Source organism: Monodon monoceros, unplaced genomic scaffold (genome assembly GCF_005190385.1).
Source record: "Monodon monoceros isolate NGI ecotype Baffin Bay Population unplaced genomic scaffold, NGI_Narwhal_1 Super_Scaffold_11, whole genome shotgun sequence".
NCBI lineage: Eukaryota > Metazoa > Chordata > Mammalia > Artiodactyla > Monodontidae > Monodon > Monodon monoceros.
Window position 1 is genome coordinate 8,689,749 of NW_021703767.1, and position 28,000 is coordinate 8,717,748.

The 28,000-nt window shown below is 48.1% G+C and overlaps 1 long non-coding RNA gene across 2 annotated transcripts; it reads left to right on the top strand.

Moving 5' to 3' along the window:
* The first annotated feature begins 350 nt into the window (after positions 1-350).
* Positions 351-28,000, top strand: LOC114890195. 2 transcript variants are annotated; one of them, XR_003792261.1, is made up of 4 exons: positions 351-3,162; positions 19,105-19,255; positions 25,866-26,005; positions 27,111-28,000. It is a non-coding gene; the product is annotated as an uncharacterized LOC114890195 (long non-coding RNA). The 2 variants fall into 2 exon arrangements; XR_003792262.1 differs by lacking the exons at positions 25,866-26,005; positions 27,111-28,000 and adding exons at positions 22,749-22,830; positions 24,492-24,529.

Here is a 28,000-nt window from a genome sequence, read left to right on the forward strand (position 1 = left end):
GAAAACAGAAAATAGGTGTCAGGATGCGAGCCACTCAGTGGATGTAGGAAGCAAGCATTCCAAATTAGGAAGAGAAGAACAGACTTCAGGGAGCACAGCTTTAAGGTGGAACTAGATTCTCTGAACAAAGAGTGTGATTAAGAAAGCTGGGTGAGGGCTTCCCTGGTGGCGCAGTTGAGAGTCTGCCTGCCGATGCGGGGGACACGGGTTCGTGCCCCGGTCCGGGAAGATCCCACGTGCCACGGAGCGGCTGGGCCCGTGAGCCATGGCTGCTGAGCCTGAGTGTCCGGAGCCTGTGCTCCTCAACGGGAGAGGCCACAGCAGTGAGAGGCCCGCGTATCGCAAAAAAAAAAAAAAAAAAAAGAAAGCTGGGTGATCTTATGATGGGCTGAAAGAATATGCTTCTTTTGTGAACAAATGTTTAAACTCCATCAAACCCAAGAAACTGCACAAGGATGTCATGGTCCAAACATGAAGGAAACTAAAGTGGGGCATGACTGGAGCTGGTGATGAGGTGTAAGAAGAAAGAATCCAGTTGACTCTGACACCTGGCTCTGTCTCTTTGGAGGGGCCCAAGCTGGGGGCAAAGCACAGTATTTCCTGCTTCATGGGTTGAATCACATCACATGGTTCAGAGATCAATATTTACATAGTCATGGTGTTGTAAACACTGTTTGTTGGGTTTTGTATTTAAGAACCAACCTTTGGACCAAATTCTCAGTTTTCACTCTAAGTAGAATGTGGATGATCAAACCTTGGCATGGCAGAAAGAGAGGGAAGAGGTGGAATGGAGGAGACAGGCCACATGTCTTCATCACAGAGGATGAAGCAAAGCCCAGTAGTGTCTAAGGTTGATGGACCAGAGGTTTGAATGTATTGTTTAAAGCAGGGTTTCTCAACCTCGGCACTGTTATGGTTTGGGCTGGAGAAATCTCTGTTTTGGGGTTTGTCCTGTGCATTGTAAGATGTTTAGCAGCATTGTTAGCCTCTACCTAGATGTCAACCTCACCCCCAAGTTGTAACAACCTAACACTGTTTCCGGGCATCGCCAAATACACGCACCCCACAACACACACCCAAGGGGATTGCCCTTGGTGAGAACTACTAGTTGAGAGTTATGAATATAACCAGTGGAAGAACTAAGAGTAAAATAAAATTAACAAAAATGCGGAGAAGGTGGAGGTGTTGGGGATTAGTATAGTAAGCTAAATCACTCATCTCTCATAGCTATAAGTTATAAGATTGTGATCTAAAGTTGGTAAATCGAGATAAAGCACTATCATTTTGATGTGGCAGCATTCTGAAAATTATGTATGATAAAGTAAAAAATGAACCTACTGGTAGTTAGGCTGTGAGAGAAAACAGAATGGAAATAGAAGCCACCGCTTACAAAACTGCGCTATATCCCCAAACAATAAACCTATTAAACCATGACACAGGAGACAAACCAAGCTTGTTCAGACCTATGTTCTCAACAAGACTACAGACAAGCTGACCTCAGGTAACTGCTGGGACTCATGTGTTCTTCACCTGTTCTAAAGATAAGACGTTGTTCCGGCCACTTGCCTTGATTACAAATCACCCTACGATGAGCCTATGGAAGGGTCTGCGTAAGTTTCTGATCACCCCCATTTGAGACGCTCTGCGGTTTCCCCACTGTTCCCCTTTCCAAGCTAATACACCTAACTGTGACTACAAGTATGCTCCAGGTAGCCTTGGGCTGGTGAGTTTTAACATTTGAAACTTATTTTAAAATTTAAAATTTTAATTTAAAATTACATTAAAATTGATTTTACTTGGTTTTAATTGGTAACAAACCCTGTCGGTTACCTTTGCTCTGGCCTGCCCAAAATATCCACCTGCCGGTGGGGATACTTGGATTTGTTACAGAAGCTACAATGATAAAAGGGGAATTGACCTTACAGCTTACGTTCCTAATTCCTTAATCACTGCCCTCTTTCCTATTCCGAGGGCAAGCCTGGAGGACCCAGATTTGAGAAGCAGTGAAGCCAAGACACCCCTTCTGCCTTCGAAGAGGGAAGCCTATTTGTTCCCTGCTCTAAGAAGGACTGTCACAAGCTTCAGTTCTTTGATCTTTACGATAACAGAAGTGGCTCTGGTATTCTTTGTTGTGCGGGAGAAGATGAAGTTGGAGAGATTCAGCCACCTGTCCCAGGCCTCCTTCCCAGGAAGTAGCCTGTGGGCCGCTATGTGTCCAACACCGGTTCCTCGACTCTCCCCTGGGCCAGCCTGGGCCAGGGAGGGCAGGTGGGACGTGAGGTGTAAGGTGGGGCGAGATGGGCCACCTGCGGCTCCACGGAGGCTTGGGGTGCGGGTCGATGAGCCAACGGCTGGTGGGGACCGAGTTCTCCTGACGGGGTGCTCGCGGCGGGCCGGTGCCCTGGCACTCAGAGGCCACGTGGCTGACATCTCTACCAGCTCCGGGAGTGGCACCAGGAAGACCTGCTTCCCCTTCCCTTCTTCCCCACGCCCACCTCCCCACAGGCTGTGTTCCAGCAGGTGCAGGGCAGGGTCACACAGCACTCACGGCCATCAGGCACCCCTGCTGAGACCGGCAACCACTCAGGCCCAGCAGCCTGGCTTGCTCCTTCCAGGACGCCACCTGGAAATTTCTGCCAAGAGTTGGGGCCCCTAAACTGGGCCAGGAAGTCAGCCCCTTCCATCCACACAGGTGGGGTTCAGGGGTCCCAGAGATGAAGGGCCAAGAATAGCCTGAGATTACGATGCAGTGCTTCCCGCACAGGCTCAGGCCGGGGTTAGCTTCTGGGACAAAGATTTCAGGTCCCTGGATCTTCTCTCCCACGCATCAGCTTCCACCCTTCTTGGGGAAAAAACACCACCAACCACCCCGAGCACCCATGCCGTTCCTCTTCAGATAATTCCCACCAGAACGCTCTCATTGCCTTTGTCTGTCTCACGCAAAGCCTTGCCTGCAGGACCAGATGACTGCACCAATGCGGGCCCCTCGTCTTGGGTAAGCTGGCGGAGGAAGAGCGCGTCCAGGTGTCTTGGATTCTCTGCGTGTTTGTCATGGTGGAGAGGCAGCCTTCACGTCGCGGGGAAATGTGCAGCACGACTGCCGTCAGCCTGGCTGCCCGATTCCTCAGACGATCAGTTCCAAGAGAAGAGGTCATTTCTCTTGTAAGTTTCTGGTTCTCAGACTCGCTAAGAATCAGTCATTCGTACTCACCCATGTTAGCTCTGTCTTTTGAGACTACGGAGCCGCGGAATTTCTAATCCAGAGACGTCACCCCTGCCGGCGCTTCTCCAAAATGGAATAGTGGGTGGTGGGGCGGGGAAAGAGAAGGGAGACGCTGCAAAACAGCAGGTGATTCCTGCCAATGCCTTTTCCTTTTAAATGTCACAACATGGCTTTTTTTTTTTTGGATTACAGGGCAAGATGAACTCTTTGTAGGTTGATCAAACTCACTAAAGGATAAAACCCCATATTTGTCCATCTATTGATGGAAAAAAGAAGCTATTCTTATTCCAGGTCAGGAAATGGTAAAAGGGACAACATTCGTAAGCACCTTGCTCTTATCAACAGCAGCAGAAAGCTGAACGTTAGTCTTCCGGTTAATGGGTTTTCGCAGCTCAAACATCAACGCAGGTCAACTTGCAACGTCACCTGCTCCACCGCCACGCCTTTTCATCTCTCCCAGGAGCTCTGGTGCAGACCAAATAAGACTTTTTCCTGATCTGGGCCGCCTACCCTCCAGGCGGGCCCTGTATTGGCTGGGGGTTGGCTGCTGACCAACCCTCCAGCCTGAGATCCGTAGGCAGTAAGAGTGTTTTCTAAACCCAGTGGCTCTCAAAAGATTATTGTCCAGGTAGAACAGGCAGTCTGACAGCTGGTGTTAAGTCATGGAAGTGTCTGGGGCAGGTCCGTGGCTTTGGGGACAATGCAAAGACCATCAGGATCCTTGGTTTCCAAGAGCGTGGCTCTCGGACTGGCGTCATCCCCAGCCCTCCTTTCTCCCTGCTCTGTGTACCTCCCCTCCCCCACCCCCAATCCCCCGCCCCTCCCCCCCCATCCTATTTGGGTCCTGACCTCAGGCGGAGCGCTTGCCCTACGTTCAGGAGCCTGGCTTCTCAAGTTGCTCCTCCGCCAGTCCACTTCTGAAAACTTGCGCCTTCCTTTTTCTTCAGAGACACAATTCCTTTCTACCATCTGGGCCAGGATGCTAGTTGAGGTCTTGCTCTCAGGGCAGCTGCCCCTAGGCTGGTGAGCTTCCCAGTCTATCCGTGGGAGACCTGGCCTTGCGCACCATCACGCCCCCTCTGCCTGGGCCTGACGTTTCCTTCCTGAACTGTCGGCCTGTGGCCAGCCATAGCCGTCTCCCAGCCCACCTGCCTGCCTCTCTAGATCCCGGACCCTATTCTCCTGGGTCCCTGCCAGACTCCCCAGTCCTGCACAGTGGTGGGCTGGCCTCTTCCTGCTGGTCTGGATTCCCTCCCTTCCTGGCTCTGCTCCCAGGCTGGCACTCTCTCCCACCCCGGGGCTCGCCTGCCCCTCACCCCCTGCCCTTCCCGGGGCACAGGGCTCAGCCGTCCCAGCCTGCCCTGCCCAGCTGCATGCCCTGCTTGGTCTCACATGTCAAGACCAAGAGCTGCCCACCGCTGCTGGGGCCCAGGAGCCTCCCACCAGCCCTTTGGGGAAAATGGTTCTCATTTTTTGCCTCAGTGGGTTAGAATTTCCCAAGAGAAGGGGTCTCCTCTTTTCCTTTGAAGAACAGAATAAAATTAGAATATTTGTACAGAATGCTGTGCATCCAAGAAGATCCATGTTCTCATGGACAACTGCTACTCCAGGGCTGAACTCAGCGTCCAAAGGGCCCTCGCTCACTGACCAGCAGACATGTAGACGCCATGGTGAGCTTCAGAAGGTGCCCTGACGTCCTTTTCGCATCAGGGTGCGACATGTGGTCCAGTTGCCAGCACTGTGGCTGCGTATGGCAGGCCTTCCCTTAGCGTTGGCTGAATGGAGAAACCCCCAAGGGATCCAAGAAGAAAAGGGGGAGGGGAAGGAAGGGGGTACAGGGCTCTTCCACACCCGCCTCCCCCAACCCACCATGAAAAGCAGAGTCATTAGCCACCAGTGGAGCTGTGTAACTGCCCTTTAGGAATTAAGCATGTCTCTAGTTGAGGGTACTGGGGGCAAATGCAGTTCTTTAGGACAGAGGATTGGGAGATGTCTGAGGGCACTTGGTAAGTGCCCCTCCGTTACACAGTGTCATAAACTGGGTGTGGCTTCAATAACAGAAACGTCTTGCAGTTCTGGAGACTAGAAGTCTGAAGTCAAGGTGTCGGCAGGGTTGGTGTCTTCTGAGGCCTCTCTCCTTGGCTTGTAGACGGTGGTCCTCTCCCTATGTCTTCATATCAGCTTCCCTTTCTGCATGTCTGTGTCCAATTTCCCCTTTTTATAAAGACACCAGTCATTTTGGATTAAGGGCCACCCTATTCCAGTCTGACCTCATCTTAATTAATTACATCTGCAATGACTCTATAGGCCAAATATGGTCACATTCTGAGGTCCAGGGGGTTAGGACTTCAACATATGAAATTCAACCCATAGCAGGGGACCTTGGGGTCTTTGACAGCAGAGGTGATGGGGGAGGGGAATGGGTGTTCTGGGGACAGTACTCACCATCACAGTGAACTTGTCACTTTATTTCCTTCTATTCAATATTTCTTAAAGAGATTCATGTTTCACTTGAAGGAGGAAAAAATGTGCCCCAAGAGCTGAAATCTACCATCCTACTTCCATGTTCTTGGTGGGACTCTGGTCCACCGTGAGGCTGGTTGCTGGGCCCACTCCTGTAGTGGCGGCTGGGAGGGGTGGGCAGCGGTGCTGCCGTGGTGCCCTAGGGTGGCTCCCACCAGGTTCAGGTTTCAAGAACAGGGAGGCGGGAGACAGGATGCTGCACAGATGACAGGTCATAGCCTGCTCCAGGACCCGTCAGCCTTCCAGAGAAGGAGAGAACACGTTCTCTGTGGAGGTGAGCTTGACGCTGGGCCAGTGATTGGAAGGGTTGGATTAGGGAAGCTTGAGGGCACTGGGGAAGGAGGGAAGGAGAAGGACAGGGCTGGGTGTGTTGAAGGATGTGAGTGGTCCAGGTTGGCAGAAGCATAGGTTGCCTGCAGGGGCACGTGTGCTGGGCTCCCCATAAGGAGAGCTGCCCTGCCAAGGAGCCAGACATTATTCTGGAGTCAGTCCAGTGCCATCAGGGGTTTCTGACATGAGGCGTGCCTGTGAAAGTGAGGTTTTCAGACCACTAGTCTGCGTGAGTGACACAGATCTGGGTGATGAGAGGTGGGCTGGGGCAGCCAGAAGGGAGAGGGAAGAAGGTGGAAGAGGCCTGGGGCTGGGCCTGGGCGTGGCCCAGTCAGAGGGAGCCATCAAGGCACCTATGTGCCACATAGGTTCTCTGCTCTACGGGAGAACAGGGTTATATTGATGGGAATAGAGGTGCTTGGAGGGAGGAAGGCCTTTGCCTCGGCAGGAGGCCCCAGGAGGAATCATGGAGCAAACAGAGAAGGCAGGTCTGAAAGAGAGGAGACAGGAAAAGGATGGAGTTGCAGACTTGGGGGTTGTTCCTGTTACAGAAGCTTCAAGGGGCAGAGGGAGCAGTGGGAGATCCCACAGCTATTTAGTGGGATGAGGAAGGAAGGAGGAGAGACAAGCTAGTAGAAGATCATAAGCTCCCTGGGGCAGGGACTGTCTGTCACTGCAGCCAAAGCCCTGGGCCTAGCAGTGTCCCCGGCACATAGTAGGTGCTTAGCAAATACTTGTTTAGTGAGTGAAGGAAAAAAGCTGGGGTAGAGCCTCAGCAGCCAAGTTTGAAGAGTATTTTAGGAAGGGACAGCGGTCAACCTTGGAGCAGCACATGTAGACCTTTTATATCGTATCAGTTTCCTGGGGCAGCTGCACAGTTGGCCACAAACTGCGTGCCTTAAAACAACAGAAATTTATTCCCTCACAGTTGTGGAGACCAGAGGTCTGAAATTAAGGTGTCGGCAAGCCACACTCCTTCTAAAGGCTCCAGGGGAGAATACTTCCTTGCCAGTTCCAGCTCTTGGTGGCCCCTGGCACTCCTTGGCTTGTGGCAGCGTCACTCCAAATTTCACCTCCATCTACACATGGCCTTCTCTGTGTCTCTCCTTGTGTCTTTTCCCTTTCTAACTCTTCCAGGGACACGTGTCATTGGATTTAGGGCTCACCATCATCCAGGATGATTTCATCTTGAGATCCTTACCTTAATTACATCTGCCAAGACCCTTATTCCAAATAAGGTCACAGTCTGAGGTTCCAAGTGGATGTGAATTTTGGTAGGGCCACCACTCAACCCACAGTGACCATTGACTGACATTTTTGAGAGTGAAAGAAGAGAAAAAAATATATAAAAGTTAACGGTCGGTTTCAATCTTTGTTTGGAAGTACCAGAGAAAGAGAGGAGAAAAAAGTTTGGAGATGTTAGAAGGGCAGGAGGTGACTGAGAAACAGTTATTCCATGGAGCAAATTTGGAGATAATTGGCAAGGCTGCCTCATGTTCAGTGTTAGCAAGAGCAAAGCAACACTGATTGAGGAAGGAAAACAAAACATTGGCTGAGTTGTTTTCCAAAATTGTGGTGACCTGGGGTGTTCCATCATGTTGTATGCAAACACTCCCACCCTCATTTCACTTTCAATATTGGATTAGTTTCCCCGGGGTTGCTGTAGCAAAGTGCCACCAACTGGGGGACTTAAACAACAGAATTTATTCTCTTACAGTTTGGAGGCCAGAAGTTGAAAATCACAGTGTCAGCACCTGAAACCTGTAGAGGAGAATCCTTCCTGCCTCTTCCAGCTGCTGGTGTTGCCGGCACTCCTCGGTGGTCCTTGGCTTGTAGAGCATCACTCCAACCTCTGCCTCTGTCATCACATGGCCTTCTATCTGTGTCTGTGTCTATGTCCTAATATCCTCTTCTTATAAGGACACTAGTCGTATTGGATTAAGGGCCCACCCTAATGACCTCCTCTTAACATAACCAATTACATCTGCAATGACTCCAATGATTTCCAAATAACTTCACATTCACGGGTACTGATGGTTAAAATTTCAACATATCTTTTTGAGGGAAAAACAATCCATAACAAACATATTCTACAGAGCTGGGGAAGTTCTTCAAAAGCCTTAGAAATAGCACCCCCACGAATCCAAGAAACTTCAGTGGAAGCATGTGGAATCTGGTGTCTGAGTGTAATTATACCCAGAGAATTCCCACGTGGTGTGAGATTCCAGCCACAAATAGAGTGGCCGAAACAGCATATTTTTTCCATGGTTGACTATGGCCCCCATGAGAGGAGATGCATTCAGGACATCTTGGAAGAATAGCATGGGCACACCTCTCCCCACTCCTCTGGCCCCTGGCCCCCTTCCCATCACCCAGGACCCTCCTTGACCACCGCCTCTAAATCACAGCTGTCATGCTGGCCTTGAGCCCACTTCTCAGCAACCAGGGGTTGAGGGCAAGAGACAGACCTTTTTTTCAACTTCAACCAGCTTCCAGATTCTTGGCTTCTGGTGGATCATAAGTGAATGAACTGAAAAGTTTCCCACATAGGCAGCTGGCCCCAAACTACCAAATGCCAGAAACTTCAGAAACGTAGCATCGTCCAGACCAGCTGCTCAGAGGTGGGGATAAATTGCAAAACAGGTTTGGTAGAGGAGATGGTGCCATTCTACCCTAACCCCTAGGAGGACCTCCCATCCTTGGATGCCAGGAATCCTTCCAGGACTGGATGGGAAAACTGGGGTCACCCCACCTGCCCACAGTTTGTCCTGACCCCCGGGCCACTGTTTGCAGTGAATCAGGCGCCCCCTGGTGGACATTTTGAATACTCCCCTTAGAGAGGCGCGTGCTGGCCGTTGGAGGAATGGTTGGTTCCCCCAGGACGCTTCCCTGGCTGTCCACTGGTTAGGTCTCCGCGCTTCCACTTCAAGGGACACGGGTTCGATCCCTGGCTGGGGAGTAAAGATCCCACATGCCGCCTGGCGCAGTCAAAAAAAAAAAAAAAAGGCTCAGAGTAAGAGAAGACATTAAGATTGTCCAGGACATGTCTCTGGTTTCAAAGATAAGAAAATGGAGGCCGAGAAGAAAGGTGACATTTCCACTGTCTTAGAGCTATTAAAGGCAGAGCAGACTTCTCCATTCTTTAACCACTGAAGAAAGCTTGTGCTGTTGCAGTCTCAAAAAGAAAAGAAAAAAGAAAAAAGAAAAAGAAAAAGAAAAAGGCAAAGCAGCTTAGAACCCTTGGTTATCTAACAGGACACCAAGGATAATTTAACACCATGCAGAACTGGGTCATTTGTGCCTCGTCATGTCCTTAAGTGGAAAAATGTTCACTTGGGGGTGGGGTAAATCTCCTCCCCAGATCCTGTGTGTGATTGACAGTAGGTTAGTTATTATGTGGTGTCATGGAAAATAGGGAAAACCATAATGTGTTTTTTTTTTCAATTATTTATTTATTTAGGCTGTGTTGGGTCTTTTGTTGCTGTGCACGGGCTTTCTCTAGTTGCGGTGAGCAGGGGCCACTCTTCGTTGCAGTGCACGGGCTTCTCATTGCGATGGCTTCTCTTGTTGCAGAGCACGGGCTCTAGGCACATGGGCTTCAGTAGCTGTGGCACACGGGCTCTAGAGCGCAGGCTCAGTAGTTGTGGTGTACGGGCTCAGCTGCTCCGCAGCATGTAGGATCTTCCCAGACCAGGGCTTGAACCCGTGTCCCCTGCATTGGCAGGCGGATTCTTAACCACTGCGCCACCAGGGAAGCCCAAACCATAATGTTTTAATCACCTTTTTAAGAGTCTTATGCTTTAGTGTGCTAGTTATCTTCTAGAAACGGGTTTTTTTTTTTGTTTATTTAGTCATTTTTTATAGTTTTTTTTAATTGAATGAAAGACTCTTTACAATTTTCAAAAGTTCCACACACATAATAACCCTTTTTTCCCCTTACCCCTCTATTGCCCCTCCTCCCTTCCCTCTCCCCACTGGTAACTACTAATTTGTTCTCTGTATCAGTGAGTCTACTTCCTTTTTTTGAAAAACTGTTTTTCTTCAATCAGTGACAATGTAGAGTTTCTAACTAGGAATTTTTAAAAATGGAATATTCTGGGGAGGGGTGAAGTGAGGGTACTCTCTTACAGAAAATGTTGCTTATAGAAAGTACGGCAGCCTGTCCCATCATTTCCCAGGATTGGGTGGGGCAATGCCATTTTCAAAAGACTTGTTGGTGTTTGCCCTCCAGTCACAGAATCAGTTTCTGCATTAAGCTAACAGGGATTCCTTTTCCCCACACTTCTAGGATTTGCAAATGTCTTAGAGACTTTAATCAGTGGGGTCTGCCCAAGGTGCTGTGGAAGTGTCTCCAGAAAATGCAGGTGATTCCTGCACACGTACAGAGCTAAACTTGTTTACAGAGCTAGCAATATCTAGCATTATTTTTTTCCTTTTTAAAAGATTTTTTTTTATATCGGAGCATAGTTGATTAACAATGTTGTGTCAGTTTCAGGTGTACAGCAAAGTGATTCAGTTATACATATACATGTATCTGTTCTTTTTCAAATTCTTTTTCCATTTAGGTTATTACAGAATAATGAGCAGAGTTCCCTGTGCTATACAGTAGGTCCTTGTTGGTTATCTATTTTAAATATAGCAGTGTGTACATGTCAATCCCAAACTCCCAACCTATCCCTCCCCCTGCTTCCCCCCTGGTAACCATAAGTCCATTCTCTAAGTCTGAGTCTGTTTCTGCTTTATAAATAAGTTCATTTGTATCATTTTTTAAAGATTCTGCATATAAGCGATATCTTATGATATTTGTTTTTCTCTTTTTGACTTACTTCACTCTGTATGACAGTCTCTAGGTCTATCCACGTCTCTGCGAATTGCACTATTTCGTTCCTTTTTATGGCTGAGTAATATTCCATTGTATATATAAATGCCACATCTTCTTTATCCATTCACCTGTTGATGGACATTTAGGTTGTTTCCATGTTCTGGCTATTGCAAATAATGCTGCAATGAACATTGGGGTGTATGTATATTTTTGAATTACGGTTTTCTCCTGGTATATGCCCAGGAGCGGGATTGCTGGATCATATGGTAGCTCTATTTTTAGTTTTTTTTGTTTTCTTTTTTTTTTTTTTTGCAGTACGCAGGCCTCCCACTGCTGTGGCCTCCGCCATTGCGGAGCACAGGCTCCAGACGCGCAGGCTCAGCGGCCACGGCTCACAGGCCCAGCCACTCCACGGCACGTGGGATCCTCCTGGACTAGGGCACGAACCCGAGTCCCCTGCATCGGCAGGCGGACTCCCAACCACTGCACCACCAGGGAAACCCCTATTTTTAGTTTTTTAAGGAACCTCCATACTGTTCTCCATAGTGACTATACGAATTTACATTCCCACCAACAGTCTAGGAGGGTTCCCTTTTCTCCACACCCTCTCCAGCATTTTTTGTTTGTAGATTTTTTGATGATGGCCATTCTGACTGGTGTGAGGTGATATCTCATTGTAGTTTTGATTTGCATTTCTCTAATGATTAGAAATGTTGAGCATCTTTTCATGTGCCTCTTGGCCATCTGTACGTCTTCTTTGGAAAAATGTCTGTTTAGGTCTTCTGCCCATTTTTTGATTGGATTGTTTGTTTTTTGGATATTGAGCCACATGAGCTGTTTGTATATTTTGGAAATTATGCCCTTGTGGACTGCATCATCTACAAATATTTTCTCCCAATCTATGGCTTGTCTTTTTATTTTGTCTATGGTTTCCTTTGCTGCACAAAGGCTTTTGAGTTTAATTAGGGGCATTATTTATTTATACTCTATCTCCTTCCAAAAACCTTGGAAGCTGCTATACACAAAGCCAAATAATATATATGGCAATGTTAATGTAACAACAAACCCAAGACCTTGCAAAGGAGAAGGAAGCAGATACAGTAGGCAGAGCCCAGATAATTCTGAGACTTATCCTTGAATTTGGCTCTGAACTTCCTAGCAGCCACTAGGTTGCATAATATTCATTTTAGAAAAAGGGGAGTCAGCAATCTTTTAAGTGGTTTTTCCCCTATGGCATTATATTCTAAAAAATTTTTAATCTTTCCATGGACCTTCTATTGGGTTCACTGGGTGACAAAATGAGCCCCACCCTTGACAATCATTTCAGCCCCAATGCAGAAGCAATTCTCATCCAGCTGCTTATTGTAATGACCTCAATGAAATCTAAGGGCAGAACCATAAACGCGAACATACTGAAGCAATTCGTCAAGGGCCAAAGTTATGGAGTCCAGATAGGCGCTTTCCTCGTATGCAACCGTCATGAAGGGATGGGACGTAAGTCCATTTAGGACTGGAGACCATCGCCGGGCGAGGCCTAGCAGATGGCAGAAGTCCTGAGTTGCACAAAGCATTCCTGGGGAGCACAGCTTCAGCACCTCCCCACACACAAGTGTGTTGATGCTTCAAAGTCTTCCTCACGGCTGGTCCAAGTGGATGCTGGCAGGGTGATCGCCTCCCCGCGTTGTCTTTGGGGCAACCTTCACTTAGGGACATAGGAACACAGCAACTAGCCTGTTCTTATGTGCTGGACGTGCAGAGTCTTCATTGCCTATAAGCACCAGTGAGAGTTGTAGTTGTGAGGACACTCACCCTTCTGCATACGCCTGTGTCAGAAAGCCAGGCTCACCTCTGAGGATGATGCGAAACTGCTGTCTTCACTGACCTGCAGAAAGATCTCAGGAAGCAAGTATTTTCTTACTGCCCTTCAGAAAGATCAGCACTGAGCCCAGGTTGGTGGTTTACGAACCCCTTGTGTTACTGAGTCTAAGCTTCTGCTCACTGCACAACAGGCCAATAATCGAGAGACGACTTGCCGGGGCAAGGCATAATGACTCTATTCAGAAAGCCAGCAGACTGAGAAGATGGTGGACTCATGCCCCAAAGAACCATCTTGCCTGAGTTAGAATCCAGGCTCCTTGTATACTAAAAGGCGGGGAGTAAAGTCAAACACTTCCTGGTTCCCATCAGCCTCCGGAGGGGATGTGTTAATTTCTTCCTCCCTGCAGTCATTCACAGGTGGGCCTGGTCAGGGTATTTCCTGTGAGCTGAACAAAGTTATTTTAGCTTAATGCTCATTACCTGGGAGGCAGGGTTCCCAGAAATGGGCCACTATGTATAATTTAGGCTTATAGGCAACATCCCTTTAATCTTGTAATTCTATTACAAGATTAACTTGTGATACAACACAAAGGGTTTTTCCCTATTACACTTACTGTTATGGAAACAGAACGGATGTGCTGAGCAGGGGCGGTGAGGATGGCGCCCTGGGCGTCACCTTGGCGCGTTCAGGGTTCTTCTGACAAAGCGGATGCTGGGACCCCGATAACCATCCATAAGGCATTTCAGCGTTTTGTGATCTCCTGCGGGTCAGTTAAGTAGCTAATTGATTCTGGCTGCTTCCCCTCCAGCAGGGAGGAAAAGCAAGTGGCTTACGCTTGTTGCCACAATACACCCTGCAGTCCTGTCCCACGGAGTCCAGTTTCAGGAGGACGGTGCACCCAGGGACCCGAGGGGACGCCTGCAGGAGTGGGGACAGTGGGGGAGCTGTGGCATGAGGCGTGTGGGCTCCAGGGGCCTGCCCGGCACAACTGCATTTTGTCGCCCTGTGTTCTCCAGGATGAGACTGCTGGCACAGAGGGCTGAGGGGCTGTGTGCCCTCATTAAATGTCATTTTCTCCTTCAGAAAAACAATGGCTCACTGTCCGCAGCGAGGCCAGAAGGTGGATGGACCCCAGCAGTTAGTGGAGGCCTCCAGCTCGCTCAGGTGTGGACGTGGGGATGCCAGACCTCTGGGCTCACAGAATGAAACCCACAGGTTCCCCAAGCAGGCCCAGACAGAGATGGAGGCCTGACTGAACTCTCTTCTCCAAACGATTTTTACTCTTTCTCACAACTGTCATAGAAGCAGGGTGTCTGGGATGTGAAGGGAGCACTGAGGAGAAAAGAAACCCCTGTGTTATTTGAAGAAGACTGTGATCTGACAGAACAAAAATTTGGCTGGACTTTTCTTTTGACACCACACCTAAAAGATTTAGATTATTTAAAATATATTTTCAATACTATCGGAAAACAACCTGAAATCTTAGATTTGGTGCAGGCCACGAATAAAAATGACAAATGACTTCATCCTGGAATGGTAATAGAAATATTCTGCAAATCTATGAATGTTCTCTAAGCGTTATATATGTGTACGTGTATATATATATACACATACATACATACATATGCTGGCGGTGTATTAGTCAGTGTTGCTGCAGGAACAAACATCCCTACATAGTCAATGTTTGGTCCTGGGTAGAAAGGCCACATCGTGGCAGTGTGGGGTCACAGTCACGGTGACACATTGAGATGAAGACGACGAGGCCCTCCAGTCCCATGTGGCTCTGATGCCACCTGTCCCCCCTTATCCCCACTTCCTGGGGTACAGCAGCCCAGGCTGTCTCTGCCCTGTCTGGTGTCCTAGATGCATGGGGCTCCTTTAGGCCAATGTCCGTCTCCAGCAGCTGAAGGCCCTTAGAGATATTTGCACCAGGAGCGGCCAGGGAACTGCAGGTGTTTGACACGGAGAAGAGAAGCTTGGGAGGAAGATGATCGTCTTGACATACTTGAAGGGATGGTCATGGAACAGAGGAATAAGACTCATTTTCTCCTTCCCCAAGGGATGGAAATTGTAGGGAAGTGTGTCTTGGTTGCACATAAAGAACAGTTCTATACCTCCCAATCTATCCCAAGGAAGGAGTCTGTCCTGGGTCCTGTGCTGTGACCTGGAGGGACATATCAGAGAGGACCCAGGCCCTGGGTGAGCTGGTTGGTGGCTTTCAGGCCTCTTCGAACCCAGGAGTTTGTGATCTGTGGGGCTGCCTGCCTGAGAGCCTTGGAAAAAGGAGCTGACCCTCCCGGCCTGGGTTACCATCTATTTGAGTATGTCAGAGAATTCTTTTAAGGGGTGACTGCAGTGTATTTCACAGTTTTATTTTTGAGCTATTTGAATAGGATTTTACTTTGTGAAGCCTTTGACAAAACCGTATAAAGCTGATTTTAATTTCACATATGTTGCTGATCAAAAGATTCATCATGGAAAAAAAATACCCTAACGATTTGAGATGATCTAATTGCTGTGCCTTTTTCAGAATAGCTCCATGGTCCCAACTGGAGGCCCTTTATGACCACTTGGGATGTCTTGAGAATGACATGTGTTGCCATTATCACACCAAAGCACACGTTTTCATTTTGTTAAAACATATTTTTATGGTTGAGAAATGATACATAACATTTGTTGTCTTTATCAAAGAAACAAAAAAGAAGACGTAGTAGATAGACAAACACATTTTCCAGAGACCTATGAGTCATCCACCAAAGACTTTATGAAGATCAGTTTCATTACATTTATTACATTTTTGGCTACAACTGAAAAAAGAAAGGAAAGTGGAAAAAAATAATCAAAATTAATGATGGCCTCACAAAGTTATGTGAACTTTCTAAAAGTGAAAGCTGTGTCTGTTTCTAAGCTGTGAAGAATTTATAGGAAGGTTATGTGTTTTTAAAACATTCCTTATAGCAATGCAAAACTTTAAGTTTCAAGTTCCTGATGGTGAATTAGAGTCCATTTGATTAGCTGGCATGGTGCTGCTGTGTTTCGCAATGTGTTCCCAGTAGGGCCACCTCTCCAAACTGCTCCTCAGCTGGTTCTGTGGGTTCTGGGGTCAAAAAAGTCAGAAAAAGCTAGAATCCACTTCCCTAATTGGCAGAGTCATAAATCTCAATGGCATATTAAAGGCTCTGAGATGTCTTACAATAAAGACCCTCGTTAATATCTCTTGGAACATATTTTGGGAAACTCTGAGGGTAGGATTAAGATCATTGGGTGATTGCCAGAGATTCAGTGCTAGCCCTGGTTCTGCTGCTACCTGGTGTGTAGACTTGGGCAAGCCACTTCCCCCCCCCCCCCCCCCGGTGTCTCAGTTTCCTCAGGTGTGTAACAGAGTTAGGGATGTGCTGTCTGCCGTACTTAGAGTTGGCGTTCACAGTGAATCACTCTCCCCTCCCTTGTTAAAGGATTAGACATCCTTGCCCCGTTGACTTTGGGCTTATCCATGGGGTATCTTTTGGCCAATGGAACGTGAATCCATGGACTTAAGCCACGTGTGAGCACACCCTCTTTCTAGGAGGCACTGTGGGAGTGTCTGCCCACTCTCCTGCTCTCTTCCTCTGCCTTGAGAGCCAGAAGAGGCTGTTTCTTGAGCCTGTGTCCTGGGATGAGAAGATGGGCAGACCAGGGCCACAGCGGTGGACCCGATAACGTAGTGAGAAAGACGTCTTTGCTGTTGTAGCCACAGAGAATTTAGAGATGTTTGTTACTGCAGTAATGCTGACCTATACACCAGCTCAGGTCCCCTCCAGCCCTGACACTCCAACGTTCTTAAATGCATCTGACCCTAGCCCTGAGTTGTCCTCTCAAGTCTCCCCATCCTTGTCAGCCTCGGACACATGGAGATGCCCATGTTACTCCTCCCCACAAAATCTCCATGTGGTCTTTTGTCACTCCCAAGGGACAGAGGGTCAACAGTCTGTGGTGGGGACGCAGCAAGAACCCGAGCCTGCTGACTCTAGGATGTTGCTGGCTTTGGGCATTTCTAAAGCCTGTCGGTGCTTGAATCAGGAGTCTAGTGGTCTGGAGGCCTGAGCGCTCCCTTGGAAAGAACCCATCCACAGGTAAGAGCCAGCAGATCTTCCAGTCTGGCTGAGCATACTAATACTGTCCCTGCATGTGGGTTCTGGAATCTTCCAGGCCTGCCTAGCTCTGGGGTCTGTGGACAGAGACAGCAGGAGCCAAGGCAGTGCCGAGCTTGGCCTGTAGGTGGCAGAGCTGGGGAAGGACTTTGCTCTTCCCCCATCAGCTTGGAGACCTGCAGCACCAGAGGTGGGAGGCGGGCCCTCAGCACGGGGAACTGGGTTGCTGACATCTCACAAGATGGGTGCAGGGAAAGTGAGCAGAAGAAAGCTGTAGGGTGGCCTAGAGGCCCATGTCCTGCTCCTTAGAATTTAGGGGGGACACTTCAAGGAGGTTTGGGGGTCCCACATGGTGGGCCTGGATAAGCCAAGAATGCAGGTTGTATTGTTACTGTGATGTGGACGTTTTACTCGCAAAGGGCGTGGCCCAGAATGACATGCGTAATGACACCCTTCTTTTAAAACCTGCCCTGTAAATCCATCCTGAGGAAATACTGCAAGACACGGGACGATACATGAACATTTCCCAAACTCGGGGTTGTCTGCATATCACGACATTGGAAACAACCTGCAAACTTGTCGAATGAAGTGTTGAATCAGGGTCCATGTGTTGATGGAGCACACTACAGCCCTAAAAAAGGATGAGCTACCTGGGACGGTGTCGCCATGGAAAGACACCTGAGGGCCAAAGCCAAGTGAAAAGGCAGGTACACAACAGTGCATGTTGTGTGGATTCTTGGTTCTAACTGTGCACAAGTGCCTACAGTGATTCTTGCAGAGCAGGGAGAGGATTTATGGAGGCTCTTTGGTCATTTTATAATGAACATGCACTTCCTTAAAAATAAAACAGTAAGATACTTCCATTATGAAAAAAAAAAAAAAGCTTTTTCCTAAAGAATTGGCCACGGTTACCTAGGAGTGACATCTTGGCTTCCTGGCCTCTTGTTACTATGAGGTTATCCTGCCTCATTTTTCCAGTCGATATTGGGGTGAAAACCCTACAGGGGGAGTTACTTTTGGGTCCATGGTAACTTACTCATAAATCTTTTCAGTAGAAAATTTCCCACCTTGGTGCAAACACAATGGATCCCCAGGGCATGTTACTGAAACTTTGGGGGCAGCATCGCAGTCACACAAATACAGGTTTGATTTCTGGGATCGCGACTTCCAGGCTGTGAGCAGTACCTGGGCTGTGGGCCTCAGTTTCCTTGGATGACAAAGAGACCATCACAGTTCCCCCAGTGTGGCTGTGAGAACTTCACGTGTGACCGTCCTAGGAGCTTGGCATGTGCTCACGCAGCGGACAAACGTAATGATCGAAGCACTTCTGCATCTTGTGTCTTCTCTGTGCTTCTGCATCTTATGTCTTCTCTGTGCTTCTCATCCTGTTCTTTTTTCCTTTTTAAGACATTTTGCTCTTGTGTCTCATTTTTGTTCAACTGCTCAGACTCAGGCCAACTTTCTCCCATAAGTTCTTTGTATCCAGATGGATGACAACCCTTCCCTTTCCTGCTCATAGTAACCAAGAGACCAAATGTCCTGGTATTTGTTGTTCTACATCCAGGGTAGCAGCCATCAGCCACATGAGATGTGAAATCTTAGCATGTGAAATGTGGCTAGTGTGAACTGAGAGATGCTCTAAGTATAAAATACGCACCGATTTAAAGACTTAAAAAGAAAAAAGTAATGACAAATATCTCAATAATTTTTGTATAATATTAATATGATTACAAGTTGAAATGATAATGCTTCAGATATATCAGGTTTAAATAGAACAGAGTTCTAAATTTTTTCCACCTGTTTCCTTTTATCTTTTTAATGTGGCTACTGGAAATTTTTTTTTTTTTTTATAAATTTATTTATTTATTTTTGGCTGTGTTGGGTCTTCGTTTCTGTGTGAGGGCTTTCTCTAGTTGTGGCAAGCAGGGGCCGCTCTTCATCGCTGTGCGCGGGCCTCTCACTGTCGCGGCCTCTCTTGCTGCGGAGCACAGGCTCCAGACGCGCAGGCTCAGTAGTTGTGGCTCACGGGCCCAGTTGCTCCGCGGCATGTGGGATCTTCCCGGACCAGGGCTCGAACCCGTGTCCCCTGCATTGGCAGGCAGATTCTCAACCACTGCGCCACCAGGGAAGCCCGGGAAAATTTTAAATTACATCTGTGGTGTGACTGACACTTCTATCGGGCGGGGCCGTTCTAAATCTACCACATTAATTTTTTTCTCTCAGTTCGCCTCTCATTTGTTCCCTGCTTGTTCCACAGACCTCTGTGCACCTGTGTGTCAGTCGTGGGGACAGTGGGCCTGCACGTGGATGGTGGCACAGAGGACACCCAGCGTGGTGGTTCTCCAACGAGCAGGAACCCTCTGGAAACTCAAGCTCCGACAGCCACTCCTGCCACAGAAACTCCCCAGGTATGCACAGAAATATTGGCCTAATAGACATGTTCTTCTGAGCAAACGTGACTCCCCAGCCCAAAGATGCATGAAAAAGGAGGGTCTCAAGAAGGAAGGAAAGCAGGGAAATGTTGTTAATTTATAGAAAAAAATGAATCATAAGCCTCCTTAAAAACGTAAATGTCCTAAAGCATTTAAAATACCATTTGATCCGCTGCGGTGACTCTCCCGGCGCAGGGGGGCCGGGGAGGGGGGGAGGTTATCTAATCTTATATTTGAGTTTTCTCTCTGTCTTTGACTCCTGAACAAAAACAGGCTCCTAAGAGCAGGACATGTGCATTAAATGGCTCCCATTAACCGGCTGAGGGTGGGAGGAGGTGAGAAACCTCTCACAGGGTTGAATCGTATGAAGGACTTGGACTTGGGCAGCCTGGGTCTGAACCCTGCCTCTGTCCCTTATTAGCTGCACCTGTGTTTTAACTTAAATCCTGTATATTGACTATATTTTCTTATTTTCTGTATTCTTAATGCTCTGGCATTTGGGGTCTTGAACCTGGAGAGACTGCCCCTCCCAGGGCTAGCTAATTCTTAGATAGCAAAGCTCCCCTGCAAGTGTGCCTTTGATATACAAGCCAACCAATCCAGAGCCCACATCTCAGCAATCTCCTATGTTTAGCTGTCACATGTCACGTCAATATTCTCCCTGCCCTAAATCACCCCGGGGCCAGGAACCAGACAACCAGGGACAGACAACCAGACAACCCTATGGCCCAGAGCCTGCGGTAATTATTCAAACTTACCAGTCCTAAACTGTTTCCTCTGCCCGGCCTTTCCTTCTCACGAAAACGTCAGTAAAGGCTGTGGACCGAGCTCCCCTTCCCCTGCCCTCTGCCCCTGACCGACCCCTCTGCTTCCCCGGGTGGCCCGGCAAGGCACTCCGTGCCTCCTGTTTCTCGGGGGCTGTGAGTATAAACTCCTTCCTCTGTGATAATCATTTCTGCGTTTTTGTATCTTACCACACCTGATTAAAACAAACACATCTTTGGAACATCCCGGCTTCTCTGGGTCTCGACTTCCTCATCTGTAAACCGTGGGTGACAGAGTCCCCTCCACAAGGAGATCCTGTGTGTGAAAGTCCCTCAGCACCTGTCCTGCCCCGCAGAGCTCAAAACATGGGGAGGGACTTTTAAAAAGAAGGTGCCCCCTGTGATTTCATTCCCTCTTTCTGTTTGGTTAGTTGTTTTACTGTTATGCCTTTTTTTTTTTTTTTAATGTTTTGGCCACACCGTGCAACGTGTGGGATCTTAGTTCCCTGACCAGGGATTGAACCTGTGCCCCCTGCAGTGGAAGCGCAGAGTCTTAACCACTCGACCGCCCTGTTATTAAACAAACAAAAATAATAATAAAAGCCCCTCAACCTCAGATGCTATAGTCGCCAGAGTCCAGGCTCCAGCAGCATTGGGGTGGCCCGGGTGTAGGTGCAGGTGGACACGCCCACCCCCTCCTCAGCCCCAGCTCCACCCCTCAGCTCCCGGTGGAAACCAGCTTCTAAGGCCCCCTTCCACCCTTAGCACCAATGGGCCTGACACCCACCCAGGGAATGAGCTTCCTCTCCCCCTAGTCGCCGCTTCCCTAAACCTGGTCTACCTGGTGTTGCCAGTTCAGGAATATGTCAGCCAGAGGGCTGGTGGGCAGTGTATCTTCTCAACCATGAGGCAGTTAAAGGGGACCATGTAATCCAGATGTTGTCCCCGCCCACACCTGAACACAGGCAGGATGGAGGGGCCATGCGGGTGCCTGTTTCCACCCCGATGCCATAGCATTTCTCCTCTCCTTCTTTCTCCAGAATCCGTCCATCCATTCAGGAAATGACGGCAATGGCCAGTAGAGGGGAATTGACCTCATGGCCACAGATGGCCATGGAGCCCCACCAAAGTCTGACCAGAGAATATGCAAACTCAGCTCTGCTATGGATACAGGCAAAAGTTTATTTATAAAACTGATATAAAAGAATGACACTTGAATATTGAGTAAATCACAGGAACATCGTTTTTAAGTGGCTTGTGGAAGGAAAAAATTGAAAGCGATGTGCCTCAATGTTGAAGGAAGTGAAATAATGAAACCGGCACCTCAGATTGGGACTTGACCCCAAGTGCCAGAACTCGAACCCAGCCAAAACCCAGGTTGGGACTTGACCCCACATGGCTGGGACTCGAACCCGGCCAAAACCCACAGTCTTCCAACTGAGATCACACACCTGGTTTCAGGACTTAAATGAAGCTCAGGTTCTTGATGTCTCATCGCAGAAAGAATTCAGTGAGAGACAAAGTAATAGGTAAGAAGTGGATTTATTTAGAGAGAAACACACTCCACAGACAGAGTGCAGGCCATCGCAGAAAGTGAGATAGGCACCAGGGTATGGTGTTGTCAGTTTTTATACGGGCGGGTAATTTCATAGGCTAATGAGTGGGAGGAGTATTCCAGCTATTTCGGGAAGGGGCGGGGATTTCCAGGAATTGGGCCACCGCCCACTTTTTGATCCTCATGGATCCTCGGAACTGTCGTGGTGCCTGTGGGTGTGTCATTTAGCTTGCTGATGTGTTACAGTGAGCGTATACTGAGGCTCAAGGTCTAAGGGAAGTCGACTTGTCCGCCATCTTGGACCCATTTGGTTTTAATCAGTTTATGTCATGTCCTCGGGCTGTGTCATTCTTTCAGAGGCTGTGCCCTGCCCCCTTCCCTCCTGTTTCAATAACAAGTGGAAGGGCCCTGGGAGGGGTCAGGGCAGAAGACCCTCCGTGCTACAGGCAAAGGCACTGACCTCAGAGGTGATCCAAACTTGCTGATTGTCCAGGTTTGCCTGTGCAAAACATTTCTTCTGCATAATCTATACGATGACATCGGATTTCCTGGTGGTTCACAAGAAATGAAAACACTATATATTAGCTGTAATTTACAAGGTCCAAAGGAAATTTTTGGACAGATACTTAACTGTATTCAATTACTAGAAACGTCTGTTTGTTGTAAAATAAGGTAATCATCTTGAATAACTCTCTTTAAAATGAAAAAGAGGATTTCAAAACTTTTTTCCGTTTACATCAGAACGTCTTGAGCCAAATAAGAAGTTGAATAGCTTTTCATGATTATATATTTCAGTTAGCTGCCTTAAACCCTTATTGGAACAAGGCAGGGTACAATAAATAATATATATTTTAAAGTTAAGTCTGGAATATATCACAGTGAGCCTGCTAGTTAGGACCTGGGCTGCCATAGGTGTTCAATCGAGAACCTAGAAATGGTTGCAGCTTTTGTCAGGCAAGGAGTGGTTTGCATTTTTTTTTTAAGAAAAAGCAGAGACTTCCCTGGTGGTCCAGTGGTTAAGACTCAGCACTCCCCATGCAGGGGGCATGGGTTCGATCCTGGTTGGGGAACTAAGATCCTGCATGTGGCACAGTGCAGCCAAAAAAAAATAAAGCAGGTTTAAGACCTCACCCAATCCATTTGCTTTCAGTCTTTCAAGAGCTCTGCTTCTACCTCTCTGGTTTCCGCTTAGATCAGCTGACATCCAGAAGACCCCAAGGGAAATGCCAGAGGTATGTAGACATCAGAGCTTCTGAGGCCAGACTTGGTAAACCCTTTCTCTTGTAAACAAAGCATTCTCCTCTTTTAGGACCACCTTCCCCCAGAGAAAGAAGGTGACCCTCTCTGTAAGGTTTGCCCCAGGAGAGGAAGGAAAATCTCGACCCTGCCATTGCTTTAGGGGAAAAATTCTGTTGGAGAGTCTCCAAGGTTAACTTAACTAATTCTGTGGCACTTGAATGATGGGGTTAAAATATAACAGGGAGGGGCATCCGTGGCAGACGGGAGAGCCACAGGGACTGGATTAGACACAAGACAAAAGGCAGAAGGAAATAATCTTTGTGTTTTTCAGCCAAGGACTAAAGCTCAAAAACCCATCTTTGATAAGGGATTATAAACCATGATCAATGGCAGAAAGAGGACAGTTTCATTCTGATCAATTGATGGCAACATAACGAAACGGTAGGGAAGTAAGGGCATGGAGTTTTGCACAGATAGACTCTGATGAATTTTCATCTACTTAACCCATGCTTTCCTGCCAAAGAGCTATAACCTATGTCGATCGAACAAAAACACATTTGAGAACATGCCGGGCACCTCTTAAACTGACAAAGGAGACAAGAAAGTTGAAACATTAAGGTTTAAAATAAATGTTGGTCGGTGGGACCATTAATAAAAAACTCACTGCATTTGGGGTGGATTTGTCCCACTCTCTTATTCTGACTTGAAAACACTAATAAAAAAATAATGTAGCTCTGAATGTAAAAACCATATTACCGCAGTCTTAAAGATTTCTCCTGTCAGGAAACCCCAGGGAGTCGTCAAAAATAAATAAAATCTAAGCTAAAGAGAAAGTTATTGAGAAGGTGGGATATGGTAAGAACTTTACGTGTGGAGCCAGGAATGCTGGGTTGACAGATGTAGCTAATTCTGAAAGAATAACTTCCTATTCAAATAACAAGTAAAAGGTGTTTAAAGAGAGAAAGGTTATATTTTACCTCAGCAAGTACAGCTTTTGGTGAGTGTTACATAAATATTGATTAAAAGCTCTGCGTCCTTTCCTTCACTTTGACAGATAGAAAGACTTATCGGGTCATCAGAGTTTTTCCTCCTTGGCTGGTATACTACAGACATTGGATTCACCGAGGCTCCTCTGTTATATTCAGGGGAAATAGGAGTTTAGATTTTATATAATTTTAATTCAAAAAGCGTGTGTGGGGGGTTGTGCTCGTTCGTTTGCCTTGCATTTTGCAGCAAAAGCAAATGGTCGTTTGATGATGACCATTGGTGTGGTAGTGTTTACTATGTACGGAGTTTAATTCATTCTTCGGGGTCAGATCACACAGGATGAGTAATTTTCCTGGGGGTTGAGTCCTGAAGAACCAAGTAATAGGAGTGTTTCTGTAGCTTCCTACAGGGCAGTTTACCAGCCGGAAACAGTTAGTGTAAGACACATCAGAGAGTCCCAGGCCGGACATTGGGAGGGATGACCAACCCAGAAGACTAGTTGTGTTCACAACTCACCTGGTCAGACCATTTTAACTCTCTGTCCTTTTATTTCCTGCTCTGTTAGGAAAGCACAGTCATACCTGTCTTATCAGTCTTTTAATATTGACACTGATAACAGTAGTAATAGTAACTAATAATAGAAGTAATTATTCTTGTCACATTCCAGTGTCTACTGCTGTGTAACAAACTACCCCAACCCCAGGAGGCTTAAAATGATCACTGTTGGGCTTCCCTGCTGGCGCAGTGGTTGAGAGTCCGCCTGCCGATGCAGGGGACACGGGTTTGTGCCCTGGTCCGGGAAGATCCCACATGCCGCAGAGCGGCTTGGCCCGTGAGCCATGGCCGCTGAGCCTGCGCATCTGGAGTCTGTGCTCCGCAACAGAGAGGAGAGGCCACAACGGTGAGAGGCCTGCATACCGCAAACGAAAAAAAAAAAAATCACTGTTGTATTTTAGTGCCCAATTTTGTTAGTTATGAATTCAGGCGGGGCTTGGCTGGGCGATTCTTCTGTTGCACGTGGTGTTGAGGGAGGGAGGTGCTTAGTGGCACTCAGCTGGCAGATGGGCTGGTCTGGAGGAACTGTGATGTCTGACACCTTGGCAGGGAGAACTGGAAGGCTTCACTCAGCTGGACTGTGGACCAGAGTGCCTCCACAAGGCCTGTCTCAGGGTGGGTCATCTTATTTGCTGGCTCAGGGTTCCAAGAGTGAGTGTTCCTGGTGAACAAGGAACGGGCATGGCCTTTCATGACTCAGCCTTGGAAGTCACACTCTTCCTGTCTCCTAGTGGTCAAGGCAGTCAGAGAGCCTGCCCAGATTCGAGCATGGGGGATGTGGACTTTCTCTCCTCTGCCCGCCCTGCCCCTGCAAAGGGAGCAGTGAAAAAGTTTTGCGGCCCTGTTTTAAAACTACCACAAGCAGTAATAGCTAACATTTATTGAGTACTTCTTATGTGCCAACCAATCTCTATGAACTTTATTTGTGTTAAGTAATTTAATCCTTACAACAATCCTGGGACTTCCCTGGTGGCTCAGTGGTTAAGAATCCACCTTCCAATGCAGGGGACACGAGTTCGATCCCTGGTCCGGGAAGATCCCACATGCTGTGGAGCAACTAAACCTGCTAGCCACAACTACTGAGCCCGCAAGCCACAACTACTGAGCCCGTGTGCCAAAGCTACTGAAGCTCACCTGCCTAGAGCCCATGCTCTGCAACAAGAAAAGCCACCGCAATGAGAAGCCCGTGCACCACAATGAAGAGTAGCCCCCGCTGGCTACCACTAGAGAAAGCCCACACGCAGCAACAAAGACCCAACACAGCCAAAAATAAACACATAAACTTATTAAAAAACAAACAAACAACAATCCTATCAGATAGATGTAGGCCCCCTCCTCCCCACCCGACCCCACCCCAGCTTGGGCTTGCAGGTCGTAGGGTCCAACCCACACTTGTTCAATGAATGAATCAATGAATGAATGAGTAGTCTGTCAGAATCTGCTCAGATGGTAAGATACAGTTAATTGGAAATTTTCATTTTTTCAGGAGAACTCTGGCAGACGTTTGGTCCTTGCTTTCTTCCTGGCCAACAGAATACCAACTCTGTCCCAGTGACGGGCAAGCCCAGAGGAAGGGGGTGAATCATGACAGGGATCCCAGGCCTCTTTCCAGTCATTGACCTAGCGGTGAGTGTGTGACCTAAGACACAAGGGCAGTGTGCTGGGGCTTCTGGAGGAGATGTCCTTCCGTGATGAAAGAGGTCCGGGTGGTGACCAACTTGTCCCAGTCTGCTTGGGAACTACCAGGGAAACTCCCCTTTAGTCCTGGGCAAAGGGGGATGGCTGGTCACCCTGGCAGTCGACCACCTTTTCTTCCCTGTTTGAAATGTTGTGTCTGCAGCTGCAGAGGCATCTTAGGACCGCGAGGTGTTGCATTTAAGGATGAAAAACTAACTTACTGAGAACAACTAAGCAGAAAAAGAGTCCTCAATGACATGCCTGAGCCACGTGAGAACAACCATGGCATTTTCTACTTCTCACTTCTTGTGATGTGGCATAATCAATTGTCTTTATTGCTTGGGCCACTCTTAGGTGGGTTGGCCATTACTTGCAGCTAAAACAGTCCTAACTGATACAATCAGTGGAGTGCAGGGGAAAGTGTCAGCAAAAATAAGGCCAGTGGAGTCTCAGTGATGCACAAGGCAGGAAGGACCTCTGAGTTCTCCACGTCGTACAAACGCATCGGCCAACAGTGGGAGACCTCGGGATCCGGCTCTCAGGCTGGAAACCGCTCAGGCCTCTTGCTGTCATAGGTGCCGCCCTACATGCCCTCTGTTCAAATATTGTCCAACAGAGAAATCCTGTGTTGAAAAACTCCTGCACAATTCAACTTCGCGTTTTACTTGCTGCAACAGGCAGAGCCATTCTTTGAGAATTTCCACTAAACAAATAAGCCTTCACATTTCGTTTGGTAAGCCGTGTGTGCCGTGCACATGAAAAGCTGAATCACGTGCGTTATTTTGTCTTGATGTGCACATTTTCACGGCCCAATAGAGGTGTGTGTGGTTTGGCTCCGTTAAAAAAATTCCCCACCCTTCCTTGTAAGCTTCGAAACAAAAGTGCTCTCTTTACATCTCTCTCATCGACCTCTCGTCCAGAGCCTTCCTGTGAGCTGGATTGAATGAGTGCTCTGAGTTTCAAAGGGAGGCTCCCAGAGACGCTCTGGGCCTCCTGCACCCCAATTTGTTTGCAATTATGGTGTCGTGTACCTTTTGTCTCCTCTCCAAGTTAGAAGTTTCCTCTCGTTCTCCATTCCTCATGCCTCGGATGATCTTGGCAGCTTCCCTGGACAAAAAGGAAGAGCAGAAGTTGTCACCCTGGAGTTCAGATCAAACGGATGGATCAGCTCGAAGATGCACGCCGTTATCCACGCCTACATGTGTTACGGAACCCTCGCAGGGCGTCCACCCTCGGCACTATTGACACTTGGGACTCGATCATTCTTAGTGGGAGGCTGTCCTGTGCACTGTAGCATGCTTAGCAGCACCCCTGGCCTCCACCCGCTAAAAGCCAGCAGCGCTCCTCCCCCCGGATTGTGACAACCACAAATATTTCCAGATATGGTCCCCTGAGGGGAGAGATCACCCGTGCTTGGTTGAGAACCACAGATTTAGGGGAACATAGAAGTTATAACCCAGAAGTTACAAGGTTCATCGAAGCTCACTGCTCCCATACTAGGGCTGGGGATGCACATTTGGGAGAGGTTAAGGTAAGTGATTGGTCAGGATGCCCAGTCAGCTCAGTTTTGGGTGACTGGGGGGAAAAGGGGAGGTCATTTTGCAAGTCCTCCAACATGTTTGATGAAGAACGTCCCCATAAGTCCCAACCCATTTTGTTTGCGTTTGATTTGGGGAATGATCTCCTGAGGTAAGCGTCCATGGGATTGTTGGCACAGAGGAATCAGACATGGTCAGGCTGAGGCTCAAGTTCACTGCTGAAGCCTCTGCTAGGCTGGCTTTGGGAGCCCCGCACACATCAGAGACGCAGCAGTATCGCAGGTTAGAGACGGGAGTGTGGAAGGCCTGGGCCTGCTCTCTAAAGGGAGCCAATCAGTGGGGTAAACAGCATGGGAAGGCGTCTGTTGCCCAATTATGAGCTCTCTGGGTGCCGGGACCAGGAAGG